Source organism: Marmota monax, unplaced genomic scaffold (genome assembly GCF_021218885.2).
Source record: "Marmota monax isolate L192 unplaced genomic scaffold, Marmota_monax_Labrador192_F-V1.1 WCK01_AAM20220418_F8-fsc00066, whole genome shotgun sequence".
In the NCBI taxonomy this organism is placed as follows: Eukaryota; Metazoa; Chordata; class Mammalia; order Rodentia; family Sciuridae; genus Marmota; species Marmota monax.
The window spans coordinates 5594501-5616989 of record NW_026692805.1 but is presented as its reverse complement, the minus strand read 5'-3'; the positions used below and the strand labels follow the sequence as shown (position 1 = coordinate 5616989).

Here is a 22489-nt window from a genome sequence, read left to right as displayed (position 1 = left end):
GTTTTCCCTGACCAGATAACAACCCTCTCTGAAACCTCAACATCTCCTCATAAATTCTGGTGTTGGGATCTAAATTTACTTCCTAACTTGATATGTGGAGCCATTTAGATCATTAGTCTACTATCTGCCTCTGTATTACACTTGTCAAAATCCTGTTATCTATAAGCTCTCAAGACACCCCCCTTTTGAAAATTTTTGTGCTATAAAACCATGCTCCTAGAGAGCTGGGGTACTGTTCTCTAGCCAAGCGTTTTTCGGGAATGACAGTCCTGGCCAGAATTACAAGCTTGCTTTAATTTGATTTAAAATTGGAGTCAGCAGTCTTTTCTTTGCATTGTGGTTTAACATTAAGACCAAATTTGAGTCTATGATCAAGTAGTTGAAATTATGAACATATGCAATGGAGATGGCCACCGAGTTGGATTTGATCTTAAAGATTATCATTCCTACTGACTCAAAATTTGTAATTCCATATTGCCAGTCACTAATACCAAGGTAAAAGATTTAATTCTGCCTTGTGGTCTCCAATTGGCTTCTGTGTCTATTTTGAGGGAAGGAACAGGGTCATAAAATCAACCTAACTGCTGATTAAGAGAGTCATACTTCTAGAATGAGACCTTCAGTGTTCAGGTATAAACATCAACTTTCTTACTTGTTTCATTTCAATGTATTAAGTATTATTAAAAAATTGTAAGCATTATTAAAAATTTTTTACACATTTACTGTATATGTGTGACACTATCATAGTACATAATTTGAACTAAAATTTGGAACTTTGTTTTTATTTCTGATTGGTGTTTATTGATTTTGGCATTTAAAGTTTATCTACTCTTGTTACTGATCTTTAGAAAAACAAATGTACTATAAGGCTCACTATTTAAGATATAATGAAATAAAATCTTTTTAGCTGAGAAAGCCTCTGTAATATTAAAAAAGACCTAATTCATCTTAGGTAAATTTAACACATAATGAGTTAAGTTTAGTTCTAAAAAACAGGGGCAAATTTAAATTTGCTGGTTCATGTTTTTTCTCCTATTTTAGCCTAAAGTAAATTATCTTTCATTTCTTAGTGAGACTTCAGTGATTTGGGAGTACCTAAGCACATGTTGGGAGGTTTAACAGTTAAATTATAATTATTTTCTGATTTTTCTTTGTCCATTTTTCTTTTTCTTTTTAATTTATTTAAAAATGGGTTTTTTTAAAAAAATGTCCTGACAGAAAAGAAATGTGACAAATCTAAACAAGCAAATTAATCTTCCACTTGCACATCTGCGAAATTTATCTCCATGACGAGATATGAAAGCTTATGCTAGAGAGGAGGTATCTGTTTATTCAAGTCTTCCTTACATGAGGAAATGATGACACAAGACAAGTTGTAATGGGAAAAAAATGTACAAGTCATCACAAGTGAGTTAAACCAGAAGTTCAATGAAATTGGGGAAAAAAATCAGAATTACTGTTTGCCCTGAACAAGAAACACCATTTAACTCAAAAGGATATACTCTCTAATTTTAAAAAGAAAATACTTAGTTGTGTGGAGGAAATATATTTAGAGTGTCTGTCACTGTGGTATTTGAGACAACCAGTATCTTCTAAGTTTTATTTATGTGAAAATAAAACAGAATACCAAAATAAAAAACCAAAAACTGAACATTCTTATAACACAATGAGAATTTTTATAATAATACAAAAAAAGGGATCTTTAAGTATTTACATTTGAAATGAAGGAAGACCAAGAGTTTGATATGCAAATGAAAAATATAAACCAAAATACCTCTAATTATATGAGATATTGGACATACACCTAAGTCTAGTAAAACAAAAAGCCTTGATTTGTAGCTTAAAAAGAATCAAAATGGATCAAGGACCTAGGAATTAAACCAGAGTCTCTTCGTCTAATAGAAGAAAAAAGTAGGCCCTAATCTTCATCATGTGGCATTAGGTGCCAACTTCCTTAATGAGACTCCTATAGCGCAAGAATTAAAACCAAGAATCAATAAATAAAATGGAATCAAACTAAAAAGTTTTTTCTCAGCAAAAGAAACAATCTGTGAGGTGAATAGAGAGCCTACATCCTGGGAGCAAATTTTTACCCCTCACACGTCAGATAGAGCATTAATCTCTAGGGTATATAAAGAACTCAAAAAGCTAAACACACAAAAAACAACAATAAGTATTGGCAAGGATATGGGGAAAAGGTATACTTATACATTGCTGGTGGGACTGAAAATTGATATAGCCAATATGGAAAGCAGTATGCAGATTCCTTGGAAATCCGAGAATGGAACCACCATTAGACCCAGCTATCCCTTTCCTCGGACTATACTCAAAGGACTTAAAATCAGCATACTACAGGGACACAGCCACATCAATGCTTATAGCAGCACAATTCACAATAGCTACACTGTGGAGCCAACTTGGATGCCCTTCAGTAGATGAATGGATAAAAAAAAAATGTGGCATACATACACAATGGAATTTTACTCAGCAATAAAGGAGAATAAAATCATGGCATTTGTAGGTAAATGGATGGTGTTGGAGAAGATCAGGCTAAGTGAAGTCAGCCAATCCCCCCAAAAAAACAAATGCCAAATGTTTTCTCTGATATAAGGAGCTTGACTCATAGTGGGGTAGGGAGGGGGAGCATAGGAGGAATAAATGAATTATAGATAGGGCTGAGGGGTGGGAGGGAAAAGGAGGAGGCAGGGGATCAGCAAGGATGGTAGAATGTGATGGACATCATTATCCAAAGTAGATGTATGAGGACACAAATTGGGTGTCAACCTACTTTATATACAAACAGAGATATGAAAAAATGTGGTATATATGTGTAATAAGAATTGTAATGCAAAATTTAAGTACATATATAAAGACATGAATTGGCGTGAACATACTTTATATACAAAGATATGAAAAATTGTGGTATATATGTGTAATAAGAATTGTAATGCATTCCACTGTCATGTATTTTAAAAAATAAAATCAATTAAATAAAAAAAAGAAATGAAGCACATGACTCAAATAAAACGATAACAGCTACTTATAAGAAAACAAATGCAGGACTTGTTCCAGAAGCCATTTATGATAATTGTTCTTCTTATAACTATAAAAGTATGGAACCTGAGTTATAAAATGTGATTTCTCCACCAGATAGTAACAGAATATCAAAAGGAAGACTAAAGAAAGACTTAGAGTGAATTAAGCAAAGGTTAAAGAATGAGAGTGGCATTTTACAAACAGCATTCCTGGCTTTGGAGGACAAAAAGGGTCACTTTCCAAAAGAGATAGACATTTACTTTCTGCTAATCTTGGTTTTTCTCTTTATCAATTATATTCTGATTTTCTTCTTATATAAAATGGTGTTATCCTGTGGCAGGAGCCCTCTTCAAACAAAGACAAGGTGGCATGGACAGCACCTATGGGCACATATGCAACTAAATGCAACATGGCACAGCCAGTACTGAAGTATTCAAGCACAACCCCATTAATACCACCCCCCCAACCCCCAGTGCACCTGCATAGCTCTGCCACACCCTCTTATGAATTTGTGGTATAGGAAAACCTGCAAAAATATTATTTTCCATATAGGGGAGACAAAGGGGCTAGTGTGTAGCAGGTGGAGGGAAGAAGGGGCCCAGCAGGGGCTATAAAAGGCAAAGCGCTGCTGCATTCATGAGCTCCCGTTTTTGGATGTGAGTGTGCTGAGCTCTATTCAGGCAAGAAATAAACACTGCTTCCTGTTGAATGACCTGGTGCTGTGTCTCTTTGTTATTGAATCCCTCAACAATCCAAGTTTGAAATTGTATCTAGAAGTAGATTATTTCTGCTGATCTAAATAACAGGAGTTCAAGGAAATATTCTCATAATCTTTGTTCCTTAACATGTTGAGTTTTTCTGTCAGTCTTCCAATGGCATATGAACTGGGAAACTAAAGGAGGCCTATACTATGTGACCTTCTGAACCAAGAGAAGCATAAAGGAAGGTGCTTTAAAAAAAAATGAAATAAACTCTTGACCTAAGGATAAATTGCATTTATTTAAACAATAAAATGGGAATATAATGGGAAGGAAGCCATGAATGAGAAGAGATATAAAAATGTATCTAGGTTTCAGAGATGCAACAAATATTCCCAGGAAAACAAATCCACTCATTGCGCGGCTGTGTGCCAAGTGATCTGTTTTACTCAAATGATTGGAACTTATAAATCCAACATGACCACCTTAAATATTTTGGACAGGAAATATATATACTTTCATGATTTTTTATCACCACTCAAATGTTTCTACTGAGACAGCTATTTACATTATGTTGATTTATAAAGTTTGGTAAGTTTTGGCAAAACTTGTGTTTGTTTGTTTGTTTTTCTTAATCACAGAAGTAGCATAAACCCTCAGCAAAAAAATTTGGTATTTGACTCCAAAATTGAAAGCCCAGTTTGAGGTACCTCAAGTCTTAAAGGGACACAAACATCTAGAGAGTTCCTTAAAGCTAAAAGTAAATGACTTCTCATCGCCCCTGAAAGCATCAAATGATTTTGCCAATGTCATACTTTTAATTTATCTGATTAATTTGTTGAACTTATTTGGTAATTTATCTTATCCAACATTATGGACTTGTGTCATCTCTTTTAGTGCCATGAAATGCTAGATGATGCCACTTAGGAGTTTTGAAGGAACCATATAAACTTTCTTGGCTTTACTTCTATTATAAATAGATAATGGGACTAAAATAGGTACTTATTTACATGTCCTCCAACTATAAAATTTTATGGTTTCTGAATGTAAACTTCAGGAAGCATCTCCTTTCCAGAATTCCATACTAACGACACCGCAGTTTCTCTCAGTTGCTGTGTTGTGTCAATCTTTGGTTTATATTAACCAAAATTAATGAATTTTGTGAATTAACTTTTTTTTCAATTGAAGGTTATTAAGTTGGTCATAGTGGTACATGCCTATAGTTCTAGCTACTTGGGAGGTTGAGGAGGGAAGATCAATTGTGTCCACAAGTCCACAAGTTCAAGACCTGCCTGGTCAACACAGCAAGATCCCATTTCAAAAAAAAAAAAAAAAAAATATATATATATATAAGAAATTTCAAGATACACAGCTCCATTTCACATGAGAGCCCTTACTGGTCAAAGCAGTCGAAGACTGTGTAAAATCAAGAAAATCAGTAACAAAAAGAAGGCCATTTCTACAAAAATTATATATATATATATATAATTTTTTTGAAGATTATTAGTTTAAAACACACTCTAGGTTCAGTCTTGGGTCTAAAAGAGGAAGGTCCTTCTCCTTCTCTTCCTCAGCAGGGAAAGGGCCCCAGTGGCCAGTGCCCTATCAGTTCACCTATTTTCACAAGGCCTTGGACAAGCCTCCTGATGCTTCCTTTTCCTTCCCCAGATCAAACCTCCCTCCTCCTCCTGCCCCCTCCCCACTTTCCACCAGGCTTGTGCGCAGGCCTGCTCCTAGTCTGTCCTCTCAACCCCTACCCCTTTCCACCAGCTGCTGCTGAGGCTCTGGTGACTGAGAAATTCTCCCTTCCGTCCTCTGCTGGTATTTCTGGAAGGTGAAAGTAAAACAAATGGAATTCCTTAAATATGACCACAGTTTCCCTTGCTTTGAGGATTGGAACATATGCAGCTTTGTTCTCCCTGTGGACATGACCTCTTAGTTGATGTTTTGCATTCCAGTTATTTTGTTAGGAAGTCATCTTTGAGAATTCAGATGGAGGAGCCAATGGCTTTTTCCTCGCCCTGCATGGCTGATTTCAGGCTGATGACTCTTCAAAAAAGTATGAGCCAAATTTAAAATTTCCAATACTTAAAAAAGAAAAAAATGTTGAGAAGCTCTATGAAGCTTGGCAATGTGTTTAAAATTAAAGAAAAAATTGGAGAAGACCCTTTCAGCTCTGTTTATTTGGCCACAACACAGTTACAAGTAGGACCTGAAGAGAAAATTGCTCTCAAACACTTAATTTCCATAAGTCATCCTTTAAAAATTGCAGCTGATGGCTGGGAGGCAAGAAAATGTCATCAGAGTTAAATATTGCTTTAAGAAAAATGTGGTTCTTGCTATATCTATCTGGTGCATGAGTCCTTTTCAGACATTTTGAATTCTCTTTCTTTTCTGGAATGTGAGAATATATGTTAAATATGTTCAGAGCTTTGAAACAAATTCATTGGTTTATTATTGTTCATTGTGGCTCTAAGCCCAGTGATATTTATATATATATATATATATATATATATATATATATATATATATATATAAATAAAATAGGTGCCTGAGAAAGACACCTCTGTAGACACCTTGGTTTGGACCAAAGCACTCAATTTGTCTACTCTGAAGCTCAGCAGGAAAGTTGTTCACAAAACAAATCTTATGTAACCCCTGGAAACAAGATTTCGTTGACCTTGCATGCACAAGACCCTAGGTTCAATCCCCAGCACCGCCAAAAAAAAAAAAAAAAAAAGATATCGTTGAGTGGCCCAGCACCTAAGGAGCTGGATCAACACTCGATCACAAAAATTTCTGTTAAAAGACCCTCCACAAATTCAAATTAATAAGCAAAGGAACATTCTGTAGGCCTTCCTGTCCAGCACCTGTTTCTGAAGAAAGAAATTTCAAGATACACAGCTCCATTTCACATGAGAGCCCTTACTGGTCAAAGCAGTCGAAGACTGTGTGTGTAAGATCAAGAAAATCAGTAACAAAAAGAAGGCCATTTCTACAAAAATTATGAATATTAGTATGACAAAGAAAACTGTCAGTTCTTACCTGGCTGGCCTCCATTGTGACTGCTATGCAACAGATAAAGTTTTCAATATTTGCATTTTGAGGTATCAGCATGTTGCCCCAAGAGCAGGTACTCTAAGGGTTCAGAGCACCAGAGGTCTTGATGAAGGGTCCCAGTCAAACTACAGCAATCAATCTGTGGTCTGCAGGTGTCAGAGAAAGAATTCTCTGCTTAATGGATGTTTTCCATTTTATAAAGCAAATTATCCTTTTAAGTGCGTTGGCTCAAATTTTGACAATTCAGAGGTCCAGGGAAACTATTTAGGCTGCTAAAACTTTTGGCATATTGATGTCGAGTAGCAAAGAAGTCTTAGCACAAGACTTGAGAAAACTCTGTGAGAGACTCAGGGGTCTGTATTCTTTTTTTTTAAAATTTTAATATTTATTATTTTTTAGTTTTCGGCGGACACAACATCTTTGTTTGTATGTGGTGCTGAGGATCGAACCCAGGCCGCACGCATGCCAGGCGAGCTTGCTACCGCTTGAGCCACATCCCCAGCCCATCAGGGGTCTGGATTCTAACAAATCCCAAATTAACAAGTGACATACAAGGGAGTACTTATGACCCGACTTTTTCAGAGAAGACAGACTAGAAAACTTCTTACATCATACAAGCATTTCGGGCACAGCACTCAGGTAATTCAATATAGAAAGTGGTCAGTAATGGCTGTGGGAATCATTTTAATGAGTATGTGACCAATTTAGAAGGCAGAGATGAGGTACCCCATAAAGCTTACGACCTGCTGGATAAACTTCTAGATTTAAATCCAATTTCAAAAACAACAGCAGACGATGCTTGGATGCATCTAGTTTTTAAAGCTGTAAATTTGTGATAATGGTTCTTTATTTAATGTTTGTTAATATTGTGTATTGTGAGACGGAGTGAAAATGAGTTGTTGGTAATTACCATAATAAATTCTTGTTTAGAGACCAGGGCAGAGGGAATCATTTATTTTTTTAATGTTTTTAATTTTTATTTTTAAATATACATGATAGTAGAGTATATTTCAGCATATTACACATACATGGAATATAACTTCCCATTCTAGTGGTTGTACATGATGTGGAGTTAACCCGGTTGTGTATTCATATATGAACATAGGAAAGTTACACGTGATTCATTCTACTCTCTTTCCTATTCCCATCCACCCCTTCTGTTTGTTCCCCCATTGTCCAATTCGATTAACTGTTATTCTTCCCTGCTCCCTCTTATTGTGTGTTAGCATCCAGGAGTGATTTATTTTAAAACTCTTATTTGCTCTGGTGCCAGATTATAAACTATAGATTAAGATTACTTAAAATGTGTGGGAGGGTTCCTTGGATTAACAATGTGATCTTTGAGTTAAATTCACACAAAGAGAATCAGATCTTTAGTTTTCTTAATTACTTTTCACTGCCATATGTAGAAAAGGAACAATTTTAGTCTAGTACATGCATCCAAGGTGCAAGGCTTAATCAATGGATATGATAGTAACTAAATGAATCAAAAGTATTAGCTTCTTGATTTCTTAGAATTTTGAGATTTATATGCAGATACAAAGATTTGAAGATCTAGAATAGCCAAAGCAATCTTGGAAAATGAGGTATTCCAAGAACATACCTCAGAGGGTTTCAGACTTATCATAAAGTTACAATAGTTAAGATCATATAATATTGCACACATAAACGGTAAAGAGAGTTTTCAATAGTGCCAGTGTACTTCAATGGGGAAGGAAAATTCTTCCCCAAAAAAATAAAAGATAAAAAAGCTGATACCATTGTGGAGAAAAAATTATCCATGACTCCTGTTTCATGAAATTCCATAAATTTCACTTGAATTGGATCATAGACCTTTACTGTGAATGTGTATCTCTGATGTCACCCTTTGAAATCTTCTGCTTCCAGCCAAGATGGAGTAAGAGGTAGCCAGGTTTGATGGCTCACACCTGTAATCCCAGTGACATGAGAGGCTGAGGTGGGAGGATACAAGTTGGAGGCCAGCCTCAACAAGAAAATGAAGCCCTAAACAACTTAGCAAAATTCTGTCTCAAAAAGTAAGTAAGTAAAAACAGCTAGGGCTGTAGCTCAGTGGTAAAGTGCCCCTGGTTTCAATCCACAGTACCAAAATAAATAAACACACATACACACACACACACATACATACATACACACGCACACATGCACACACACACACAAGATGGAGTTACAGTGACTAGGTTTATCTTCCTGTTTGGAACAAATAAAATAAAATCAGACAAAAATATATGAATGGATGAATTTCAAAACACTGGTTACCAGGCAAAAGCATACTGCTTCAAAACAGGTATTTCCAAGTCATGATGCAAAGAGACAGATTCCAGTGGTTTTTCTGTGATGAGGAAAGGAGATATCCAGGATGGTCAAGAAACAGAGTTCAGAGGAGAGAATACCAGAGAAGAGAAGAAAGAGTGAGCTCCATAGACCTTCAGGGGACTCCCATCTTCAACTGAGTAGTGATCACTCTATGTGTCTGTGGAAAGCATCCAAGGCTAGGGAAAAAAAAACTATCTGAAAGCAAAAAAAAAAAAAAAGGACATAAAGAAAACATGGGAGAATAGATTCATGGCCTTGATGACCTTGGTATAGACAAAGTTTTCTTAGACAAGACACAAATTACTATTAAAAGAAATTGACAACATTAAAAAAAATAAAGAAATGTAATAATTAAAAAGAAAAAAATTGATAAACCAGACATTTTTCAAATTAAAAAAAATTGTCTTATATTTCAACAGATGAATGAACTGTGGTAATCATGGTAATGGAATACTGTTCAACATAAGAAGGAATGAATTTTTGGTACACAGAAAATTTTAGCTGAATTCAATTGCAATATGCTGAATGAAAGAGTCTCAAAAGCTTATGTTCTGGGGGGGTTGGAGGGGTGGGGTGGCACACGGACCGAGAGTTCAAAGCCAGCTTTAGCAAAAGCGAGGCACTAAGCAACTCAGTGAAACCCTGTCTCTAGATTTAAAAAATACAAAATAGGGCTGGGAATATGCCTCAGGTCCCTGAGTTCAATCCCTGGTACCAAAAAAAAAACAAAACAAACTTATATTCTGTAGAATTTCATTACTAATGACATTCTCAGGAAGACAAAATTGTAGTAGTGAATTGATCAGAATTCTTCAGGGATAAATTAGCAGACAAGGATCATTGAAGTAGAACAAGTGGAATTTTCACATATTGCTCTTGAGTGTGTGAAATATTGCAACCATGTTAGAAATTATTTTGTTAGTGTCTTATGAAATTTAACATACACCTACCCTTTGATCCAGCAATTCTATTCCTAGATAATGAAACATATGTACATGAAAAGCCTTTAACATAAAGTGTTCAAACAAGTCTTTAATCATAATAGCATACAAACACCCATCAACAAGACTATGGAAAACCAAACTGTGGTCACAGTTACTCTTAATAGACTATGTCTCAGCAACACAAACATCAAATTACTGCTATACACAGGACATGAGTGATACTATGTTATGTCGCAGATATTATGTGAAGCAAAAGAAGCCAAACACAAGAGTGTGTTCAGCATGAATACATTTAAACAAATTTCAAAAAAGTAAAATTATTATAGTTAAATATTAGTCTATGTTAAATTTATGTTAGTCAGCTTCCAAGATATCTTCAGTGATTCTTGTCTGCAGATTTTCATAACCTCATGGATTTCCCTCCTACATTGAATCATGACTGGCCCGCATAGTCAACACAATATTGTAGAAGCAACAGTGAGTGACTTCCAAGGTTAGGTCATAGAATTCATTGAAGTTTCTTCCTAAGCCTTATTTGGATTGCTTGCTCTGGGATATGTCATGAAGCCATCTCAGCAGCCTTGTTTAAGGCCCATTAGGGGAGGAACTTGACAACATAGAAGATCCTCAGCTCAGTCGTGAAGACTGCATGTGACTGCATTCAACATCTGCCTGCAACTTCACCGGAGACCTTAAAAGAAATCATCCAGCTAATGAACTCCCAAATTCCTGACCCAAAAATACTTTTAGGTGGTAATATTTATTGCTCTATTTTTTAAGTCACAAAATTTTATATAATCTTTTATGCAACAATAGATAACTGATACAAGGTAGAAATCAAAAGAGGATTTGTCTCTGTGGGAAGGGGGATACCAATCAAAAAGAAGCACAAGTTTACTTTCAGGGATAATGGAAATGTTCTATATCTTAATTTTTATGATACATGGATATATTCATTTGTTAACTTTGTTAACCACATGTTTAAGGTCTGTGCATTTTATTACATTTCAAATATATCTCAATTTAAAAATAAATAAGTAAGAAAGAAAAAAATGCTGCATAGAAGAAAATTTCATTCATAATAGTAATTATACGGTAAGTATATAGAAATAAAACATTAAAATGTGCACATATGAACAAAAAAATTATAACTCCTTAAAGAACAATACTAAAAGAAGGGGGAAAGACCTAAATAATGAGACATGCAATGTTCCTAGTAATGAAGGTAACTAAATAATTAACACTTATTGAGAGTTTTTACCAGGTTCTAGTTCTAGAGCTCTGCCTGGATTCCATCATATTATTCCTCATGATAACCTAAGAACTGAGTGTTATTGTTAATTCCTACCTGATAAACATAAAACTGAGGGTGAAAGTTTAAGTCAGGACTGCTTAGAGGTCTATGCTTTTGAAATTAGCATTTTAAGTTAGTCAAATACCAATAATAAAAAACAATTCCAACACCATTTTTTAATTAAACTTGAAAGACTATGTTATGGTTTGGATGGGAGGTGTCCCCCAAAATCTCATTTATGAAACTTTATATTTATGAAACTTAAAGCCCAGAAAAAGACCTATAGACATATGTTGAATTTTAGTAAAAAATATTGCAAAAGGTTTGGAGGAGAGATGATTGGGCTATCACCTTAAACTAATAAGTGAATTGATCTCTGATGGGATTAACTGAGTGGTAACTGGAGGCAGGTGGGGTGTGGTTGGAGGAAGTGGTTCACTGGGGGCATGGATTTAGGGTATATATTTTGATTCTGGAGTCTCACTCTCTGCTTTCTGACCACCATGTGAGCTACTTCCCTCCCCCATACGTTTCCACCATGATGTTCAGCCTCACCTTGAGCCGCAAGGAATGGAGCTGGCTGTCTTTACACTGAGACTTCCGAAACTGTAAACTCCAAATGCACTTGTTTGTTTACTCCTTTACACTTGTTCTGGTTGGGTCCTTTTAGTCACAGCAAAGAAACAGCTGACTAAAACAGAGTAATTCTAAAATATACTGGAAAGAGGGAAAGAATGGCAACAGGGAGATTTATTATATACCAAAGCATGCAAAATACACAGTGATTTAGGAAAATTTGGAAAAACAAATGCTAACAACAACAACAAAAAAAGGAAATATAAAGCCCAGAAAAAGACGCATGGACATATGTTGATTTTTAGTAAAAAATATGGCATTTGAAATTAGTAGTAAAAGAATATATAATTCAATAAATGGTTTAGGGACATATGACTACAATTTGGGAAATAAGTTGTATTCTCCCTCACAAAACATAAAAAGCTTCAAGTGGATTAAATATCAAATGCTAAATAACTATGAAGTAAAATTAATGTAATATTTTTATAGTTTTGGAACAAGGATGGCTTTTCTAAATAATACCCAAAGCTCAAAAACCATCACATAAAAGATGAAAAGATTAAATTACAGGACATTTGAAAATTCTTTTAATTGTGCAATATCATAAAGATATTAAGACATATTTGCAACATATGTAACTTCTTAAAAAGAAAAGCTTCTTAAAAAATAACTCAGTAGCAAGCCAGGTGGATGGCACACACCTGTAATCCCAGAGGCTTAGGAGGTTCTTGAGTTCAAAGCCAGCCTCAGCAACAATGAGGCACTAAGCATTTCAGTGAGGCCCTGTCTCTAAATAAACTCCAAAAAAAAAAAAAAAAAAAGTAGGGCTTGGGATGTGGTTAAGTAGTTTAGTGTCCCTGAGTTCAATCCCCAGTACTCCCCCACCAAAAAAAAATTCATTAGCAAAAAGAGCAATCAACAATTCCAAGAAATTCAATTAGGTAAAAATATAAGAAAAGATGCTCAATGTCTCTAGAACTGATAAAAACACAAACCAAAGCAGGAGTGATATATCACTTCATACCTATCAAACTGGCAAAAATTTTACATATTGATAATATCCAGTGTTGACAAGAAGTTAGAGAAAAGAACACTCATGCATACTTTGTGAGAGAACTGATTACAAAGCCCTTTTAGAAAGCAATTTAGCAGTATCTTCCAAAGTTAAGATTTCACAAATTCCTTAACCTGATAGTTTTGCATCAATATAACCTATAAAAATTTCCAAACATAGACAGAGATATTTGAACAAAGATGTTTAATACATAATAATGTTTATTACACAATACTATTTATAATAATGAACATGTAAAAATAATACAAAATATCTGTTAATAAAGAGAGTAGCTTAATAAATTGTTGGATTAAAAAATACTATGTAGAATACTAAAATATTAAGAATATGATATGGGATGGTCTGTAGCTCAGTGGAAGAGCACTTACCTAGCACACGTGAAGCACTGGGGTTGCTCTTCAGCATCACCACCTAAAAATAAATAAAATAAAAGTATTCTGTCTACCTACAAAAAAAAAAATTAAAAAAGAATAAGATATAACTTTGTGTGTGACCACAAAGTAATCACTAAGACATTGTTCATTGAAAGCTTTATTATTATGTATATCCATTCATTTTAAAAATATCCATGTATTTCATGCATGTTAGTGTAGAGGAAGAAAGTCAAAAGATACACACCAATATATGTGAGCATTTGTATTCATGTGTCTTTGATTCCTTTATAAATAACTCTTTCTATATTACCTATATAACAAAAAAGAGAAAAAAATCATCTCCAAAAATACTTTACATTTACAATACACAGTTTATGAAAACACATGATTCTGAAATTCATTGAACAGTAGGTAATATTTTCAAGCTTTTTATAATTTTATAAATCTCAGTTTTTACATTATTTCTAACAAATATATATTTAGGGTTACTAAGCAACAGAAATTGTGTTGGGCACAAATGGCCCACACAGTGGCCAGAGAAAACATAGTCAACTCCACTTTTAGAGTTTATAGTCTATTTGGAATAGAGATAAGCAATTAAAAGAAATCAAGAGAACAGGCCCAACGGCCTGCCGGCAGGGTAGACACGTCACCCCAATTGGAGTAGGGGCAGAGCAGAGCCGCTGCCCGCGCCCGCAAGGTAGGCAGACATGCAACCAACCAGAACAGGCCCAGCGGCCCACTGGCGTGGCAGACACATCACCCCAACTGGAGGAGGGACAGAGCCGCTGCCCGGGCCTGCAAGGTAGGAAGACCTGGGACCTACTGGGAGAACAGGCCCAGCGGCCCGCCAGCGTGGTAGACACATCACCCCAATTGGAGGAAGGGCCCAGCTGCCATCCGCAAGGTAGGCAGACCGCGAGTCCCAGAGAAGGGGCCCAGCGGCCCGCCAGCCTAGTTGAAAGATCACCCCAATTGGAGGAGGGGCACAGCCGCCGCCCGCGCCTGCAAGTTAGGCAAACCTGCAGCCTGGAGAACAGGCCCAGCGGCCTGCCAGCGTGGTAGACAGATCACCCCTATTGGAGGAGGGGCCCAGCCATTGCCCGCAAGGTAGGCAGACCACGCGACCTGGAGAAGGGGCCCAGCGGCCCACCGGCGTGATAGATCACCCCAACTGGAGGACAAGCACAGCCGCCACCCGCCCCTGCAAGGGAGACTTTGCAACTATACAAGACCAATATAAATATATAGGGGGAAAATTCAATAACACAACAGTTTCACCAAGCAGAAAGAAACGCGAGCAGTATGAAAAGACAAGGAAAGAAAGGACCACAAGCAATGCAGGTCAACTCAACTTTAGAATAGGTAATAGCTGCAGCAGATGGAATGTCAGATAAAGAATTCAGGATTTACATGCTTCAGATGATCTGGAGTCTCAAGGAAGACATTAGACAGCAAAATCAGACAATGAAAGATCACTTCAACAATGAATTACATAAACAAATCCAAGAAGCAAAAGATCAACTAAACAGGGAGATAGAGGTTATAAAAAACAAACAAACAGAAATCCTAGTAATGCAGGAAGCAATAAACCAACTTAAAAACTCAAATGAGACTACTACCAGCAGAGTAGAACACTTAGAAGATAGAACATCAGACAATGAAGACAAAGTATTTCAACTTGAAAAGAACATAGACAGCTCAGTGAGACTCTTAAGAAACCATGAGCAGAACATCCAAGAAATATGGGATAACATAAAGAGACCAAACTTAAGAGTCATTGGGATACAGGAAGGTATAGAGGTCCAAACCAAAGGAATGAGCAATCTATTCAACGAAATAATACGAGAAAACTTCCCAGACTTGAAGAACGAGACAGGATCCCAAATCCTAGAAGCCTACAGGACGCCGAATGTGCAAAATCATAAGAGACCCACACCTAGACACATTATAATGAAGATGCCCAATATACAGAATAACGAGAGAATTTTAAAAGCTTCAAGAGAAAGAAAGCAGATTACATTTAGGGGTAAACCAATCAGGATAACAGCTGATCTTTCAACACAGACTCTGAAAGCTGGAAGATCCTGGAACAACATATTTCAAACGCTGAAAGAAAATGGGTTCCAACCAAGAATTGTGTATCCATCGAAATTAAGCTTCAGGATGGAAGATGAAATTAAAACCTTCCACGATAAAAAAAAGTTGAAATAATTTGCAGCTAGAAAACCATCTCTTCAAAACATCCTCAGGAAAACATTACAAGAAGAGGAAATGGAAAATAACAATGAAAACCAACAGTGGGAGGTAGTACAGCAAAGGGAAAAAATAATCAAAGAGGAAAAACAAACCATGTTAAGTAACATAAATAAACAAATATGGCTGGAAGAACAATCCATATCTCAATAATAACCCTAAATGTTAATGGCTTAAACTCACCAATTAAGAGACACAGGCTAGTAGAACAGATCAAAAAAAAAAGATCCAACAATATGCTGCCTACAGGAGATGCATTTGATAGGAAAAGACATACATAGACTAAAGGTGAAAGGTTGGGAAAAATCATATCACTCATATCGACTTCGGAAACAAGCAGGAGTGTCCATACACATATCAAATAAAATAGATTTCAAGCCAAATTTAATCAAAATGGATAAAGAGGGACACTACATACTGCTCAAGGGAACCATACACCAACAAGACATAACAATCATAAATATATATGCTCCAAACAATGGTGCAGCTATGTTCATCAAACAAACTCTTCTCAAGTTCAAGAGTCTAATAGACCACCATACAATAATTATGGGAGACTTCAACACACCTCTCTCACCACTGGACAGATCTTCCAAACAAAAGTTGAATAAAGAAACTATAGAATTCAATAATACAATTAATAACCTAGACTTAATTGACATATATAGAATATACCACCCAACATCAAGCAGTTACACTTTTTTCTCAGCAGCACATGGATTCTTCTCAAAAATAGATCATATATTATGTCACAGGGCAACTCTTAGACATTATAAAGGAGTAGAGATAATACCATGCATCTTATCTGATCATAATGGAATGAAACTGGAAATCAACGATAAAAGAAGGAAGGAAAAATCATGCATCACTTGGAGAATGAACAATAGGTTACTGAATGATCAATGGGTTATAGAAGACATCAAGGAGGAAATTAAAAAATTCTTAGAGATAAATGAAAACACAGACACAACATATTGGAATCTATGGGACACAATGAAAGCAGTTCTAAGAGGAAAATTCATTGCCTGGCGTTCATTCCTTAAAAAAAGGAAAAACCAACAAATAAATGATCTCACACTTCATCTCAAAATCCTAGAAAATGAATAGCAAAACAACAGCAAAAGAAGTAGAAGGCAAGAAATGATTAAAATCAGAGCTGAAATTAATGAAATTGAAACGAAAGAAACAATTGAAAAAATTGACAAAACTAAAAGTTGGTTCTTTGAAAAAATAAATAAGATCGACAGACCCTTAGCCATGCTAACGAAGAGAAGAAGAGAGAGAGAACTCAAATTACTAGCATACGGGATGAAAAAGGCAATATCACAACAGACACTACAGAAATACAGAAGATAATTAGAGAGTATTTTGAAACCCTATATTTGAATAAAGTAGAAGATAGTGAAGATATCGATAAATTTCTTAAGTCATATGATCTACCCAGATTGAGTCTAAAGGATATAGACAACCTAAACAGACAAATATCAATTGAGGAAATAGAAGAAACCATCAAAAGACTACCAACTAAGAAAAGCCCAGGACCAGATGGGTATACAGCAGAGTTTTAAAAAACCTTTAAAGAAGAACTAATACCAATACTTTTCAAGCTTTTCCAGGAAATAGAAAAAGAGGGAGAACTTCCAAATTCATTCTATGAGGCCAACATCACCCTGATTCCTAAACCAGACAAAGACAATTCAAAGAAAACTACAGACCAATATCTCTAATGAATCTAGATGCAAAAATCCTCAATAAAATTCTGGCGAATCGGATATAAAAACATATCAAAAAAAATTGTGCACCACGATCAAGTGAATCCTATTCATCCATCCCTGGGATGCAAGGCTGGTTCAATATATGGAAATCAATAAATGTTATTCACCACATCAATAGACTTAAAGATAAGAACCATATGATCATCTCAATAGATGCAGAAAAAGCATTTGACAAAGTACAGCATCCCTTTATATTCAAAACTCTAGAAAAACTAGGGATAACAGAAACATACCTCAATATTGTAAAAGCTATCTATGCTAAGCCTCAGGCTAGCATCATTCTGAATGAGAAAAATTGAAGGCATTCCCTCTAAAATCTGGAACAAGACAGGGACGCCCTCTCTCACCACTTCTGTTCAACATAGTTCTCAAAGCACTGGCCAGAGCAATTAGACAGACGAAAGAAATTAAAGGCATAAAAATAGGAAAAGAAGAACTTAAATTATCACTATTTGCAGGTGACATGATTCTATACCTAGCAGACCCAAAAGGGTCTACAAAGAAACTATTAGAGCTAATAAATGAATTCAGCAAAGTGGCAGGATATAAAATCAACACAGATAAATCAAAGGCATTCCTGTATATCAGCGACAAATCCTCTGAAATGGAAATGAGGACAACCACTCCATTCACAATATCCCCCCCAAAAATAAAATACTTGGGAATCAACCTAACAAAAGAGGTGAAAGACTTATACAATGAAAACTACAGAACCCTAAAGAGAGAAATAGAAGAAGATCTTAGAAGATGGAAAAATATACCCTGTTCATGGATAGGCAGAACTAACATCATCAAAATGGCGATATTACCAAAGTTCTCTATAGGTTTAATGCAATGCCAATCAAAATCCCAACGGCATTTCTTGTAGAAATAGATAAAGCAATCATGAAATTCATATGGAAAAATAAAAGACCTAGAATAGCAAAAACATCTCTAAGCAGGAAGTGTGAATCAGGCGGTATAGCGATACCAGACTTCAAACTATACTACAGAGCAATAGGAACAAAAACAGCATGGTACTGGTACCAAAACAGGCGGGTGGACCAATGGTACAGAATAGAGGACACAGAAACCAATCAACAATATTACAACTATCTTATATTTGATAAAGGGGCTAAAAGCATGCAATGGAGGGAGGATAGCATCTTCAACAAATGGTGCTGGGAAAACTGGAAATCCATATGCAACAAAATGAAACTGAATCCCTTTCTCTCGCCATGCACAAAAGTTAACTCAAAAGGGATCAAGGAGCTTGATATCAAATCAGAGACACGCCGTCTGATAGAAGAAAAAGTTGGCTACGATCTACATACTGTGGGGTCGGGCTCCAAATTCCTCAATAGGACACCCATAGCACAAGAGTTAATAACTAGAATCAACAAATGGGACTTACTCAAACTAAAAAGTTTTTTCTCAGCAAAAGAAACAATAAGAGAGGTAAATAGGGAGCCTACATCCTGAGAACAAATCTTTACTCCTCACACTTCAGATAGAGCCCTAATATCCAGAGTATATAAAGAACTCAAAAAATTAAACAATAAGAAAACAAATAACCCAATCAACAAATGGGCCTAGGACCTGAACAGACACTTCTCAGAAGAGGACATACAATCAATCAACAAGTACATGAAAAAATCTCACCATCTCTAGCAGTCAGAGAAATGCAAATCAAAACCACCCTAAGATACCATCTCACTCCAGTAAGATTGGCAGCCATTAGGAAGTCAAACAACAACAAGTGCTGGCGAGGATGTGGGGAAAAGGGTACACTTGTACATTGCTGGTGGGACTGCAAATTGGTGCGGCCAATTTGGAAAGCAGTATGGAGATTTCTTGGAAAGCTGGGAATGGAACCACCATTTGACCCAGCTATTCCCCTTCTTGGTCTATTACCTAAAGACCTAAAAAGAGCATACTACAGGGACACTGCTACATCGATGTTCATAGCAGCACAATTCACAATAGCAAGACTGTGGAACCAACCTAGATGCCCTTCAATAGACGAATGGATAAAAAAAATGTGGCATTTATACACAATGAGTATTACCCTGCATTAAAAAATGACAAAATCATAGAATTTGCAGGGAAATGGATGGCATTAGAGCAGATTATGCTAAGTGAAGCTAGCCAATCTCTAAAAAACAAATGCCAAATGTCTTCTTTGATATAAGGAGAGTAACTAAGAACAGAGTAGGGACGAAGAGCATGAGAAGAAGATTAAAATTAAGCAGGGATGAGAGGTGGGAGGGAAAGGGAGAGAGAAGGGAAATTGCATGGAAATGGAAGGAGATCCTCAGGGTTTTACAAAATTACATACAAGAGGAAGTGAAAGGAAAGGGAAAAAAAACAAGGGGGAGAAATGAATGACAGTAGATGGGGTAGAGAGAGAAGAGGGGAGGGGAGGGCAGGGCAGGGGGATAGTAGAGGATAGGAAAGGCAGCAGAATACAACAGACACTAGTATGGCAATAGGTAAACCAATGGATGTGTAACTGATGTGATTCTGCAATCTGTATACAGGGTAAAAATGGGAGTTCATAACCCACTTGAATCAAAGTGTGAAATATGATATATCAAGAACTATGTAATGTTTTGAACAACCAACAATAAAAATTTTTAAAAATTAAAATTAAAATAAATAAATAAATAAAAGAACTCAAAACAAGAATACTGCAGACAGAAGGACTATCATGTTGCCATGTTGGAGGTCAGTGTGGCCAGAGTGTAGCATGCCAGGAGGGGTTGAGTGGCAAGAGATTCATCTGGAGAAAGTTCATGGGTCTTTCTGTGAAGGGTCCTGTGAGCCTTGGTAAGGAAGCATGAACTTTATCTCTAGGTGGAGTGAAGTCATTAAAATGTTTTTTAAGTCAGAGTATAGCCTTATATTTGAATCAGATTTTTGAAAGGTCACATCAGGCAATTATGGAGGAAGAATTCCAATGGTACAAAATGGAGGCAAGAAAACCTGTCACAATGCACTTACAGTAGACCGGGCAATAGGGACAAAAGAATCAAGGGGATGGAAGGTATTTCACAGATGGAATTCGAGGAACTTGGTGGCTATGTGGATGTGTGAGGAGAAAGAGAGAAAGAATCAAGAATAAATTCCAACTTTCTATATACCTACCCACAGATCTGCTTTCTTACCTGTTAACTTATATAATTAATTCATAGAGGTGATTATTTCTTTTAATTACTTTAAATTTAACTATTTTCTAGTGTTATCTGAAACAATTACCTTCTTTGAGTAACCTTAGTATTACTTCAATATGTTCTGGAATTAGATACTTGTGGTTCATGTTTCTTCTGAAAATTTCTATCCTAAGAATTTAATGAGATTATCTGTTACATTTGCAAGGTTTTATAAATTAATAGGAAAATAACTGTAATAGAATTACTCTCCAATATATTCATTTACCTCTGGAGGAGAATTTTTTAAAAAGAAAAACAGAAAACAAAAAGTTTACAAGCAATTATGTTGAGTTATGTTTTTAATGAGTCGATAATTGATCAGTATTGATTATTGCTTTTAATAGATGCTTTGCTAGGTTGAATAATAGCTGCCCTCTCCCCCAACCCCACCCCACTCAAGTGTGTATGTCCTAATTCCTGGATTCTGTGAATACCTTATATGGCAAAAGGGACCTTGCAGATGTAATTAAGGGCCTTAAAATGAGGAGATTTTCCTGGAATTATGCAAATGATCCAATGTGATCAGAAAAGCCCTTAGATGAGAGAAGTTGAAGGGTCAGAGTGAGAAAAGGTGCTAATGTGGTTGTATTAGTCAACTCTGAATTAGCACAATGAAATACCTGAGGCAGCTAACTTTATAAAACAAAAAGATTTACTTAGTTTATTGTTTTGGAAGTTCAAGAACACAGCATCTGCATTGGCCTAGTTTAGGTGAAGTTCCCCACCCCAACCCCAGCTATAGTCACATTTCAGTGGAGGAATACCGGTGTGTAAAAGCTTACATCACCAAACAGGAAATCAGAGACACTGGGGTCCCAAAATTCCTTCTGAGGTCACACCCACACACACAATAGCACCTCTCTGGGAATCAAGCCCTTCATCAAAACAGACTCTTGGGGATATGATTAAACAAACCATATCTAAAATTATAGCAGTGGCAAGAAGCAGAGGAATGTGGTCAAGCTTCTCCAAGCTAAACCAGGCAGTGAAGAGTCCACCCTAGAGCTTCCAGAAGGCAGGCAGTTATGCAGTGCCATTTTGAACTTCTGACCTCCAAAACTATAAGGCAATAAATTTGTGTTGTTTAAAGCCAAAAATTTGTGGTAATTTGTTACAACAGCAATAAAAAATTAATACAGATGATCTTTGAAACAGTGTATCAACCCAGTTTCCCTGCACAGATTATTTTGCCTCTAACCTAATGGTGTAATCAATCATGAATTTCCAGAATTCAAAACTCCCTCACACCTACAAACCCCTTTTCTTCAAATTAAGACTTTATGCTCTCTGAAACTAATTTTTCCTCCTGTCTCTGTATCTACTTCCACCTGAGTCTCATTCCATGCCAATCTTTTGGCTGGGGTTGTAACTCAGTGATAGGGCACGTGCCTAACACATGTGAGGCACTGGGTTCCTAATCCCTCTCTCCTATGTCTTTCTTAACTCTTACTATGTCCGGCCCATAGGTCTAGAAACAGGTTTAAATAATAATCACAGAAAGATTTACTGAGTCTTTTCTATAGCTCAGACATTAAGCCTTCATTTTAGCATTTAATCCTCTGAGATTAAATTTTATGAGCAGAGGCAGATTTATTGTGAGACTAATGAACCCTAAAGTTCAGGGCATTCAATTGTACACTTTCGAAACACTGTATCCTAAATTTATATCCAATTTTACATTCATATTTATTCCTTTTCTATAAGAGACCCAAAAATTATATGAGCTTCAGGGTTCTCCAAAACCAGGATCCATCCCTGCCAATGAGATAAATATTATTAGTATTAATTATTATTATTGTCATTATCATTACTACTACTGTTATTATTCCAATCTTACAAATATGAAAACTGAATAGTTACAAGGTTTTACACCTTG

At 36.1% G+C, this 22489-nt stretch overlaps 1 pseudogene; it reads left to right on the top strand.

Annotated features, from left to right (window-relative positions):
- Positions 1–5711: 5711 nt before the first annotated feature.
- Positions 5712–7630, top strand: LOC124095123 (cell division cycle 7-related protein kinase-like; annotated as a pseudogene).
- The last annotated feature ends 14859 nt before the right edge of the window (positions 7631–22489 follow it).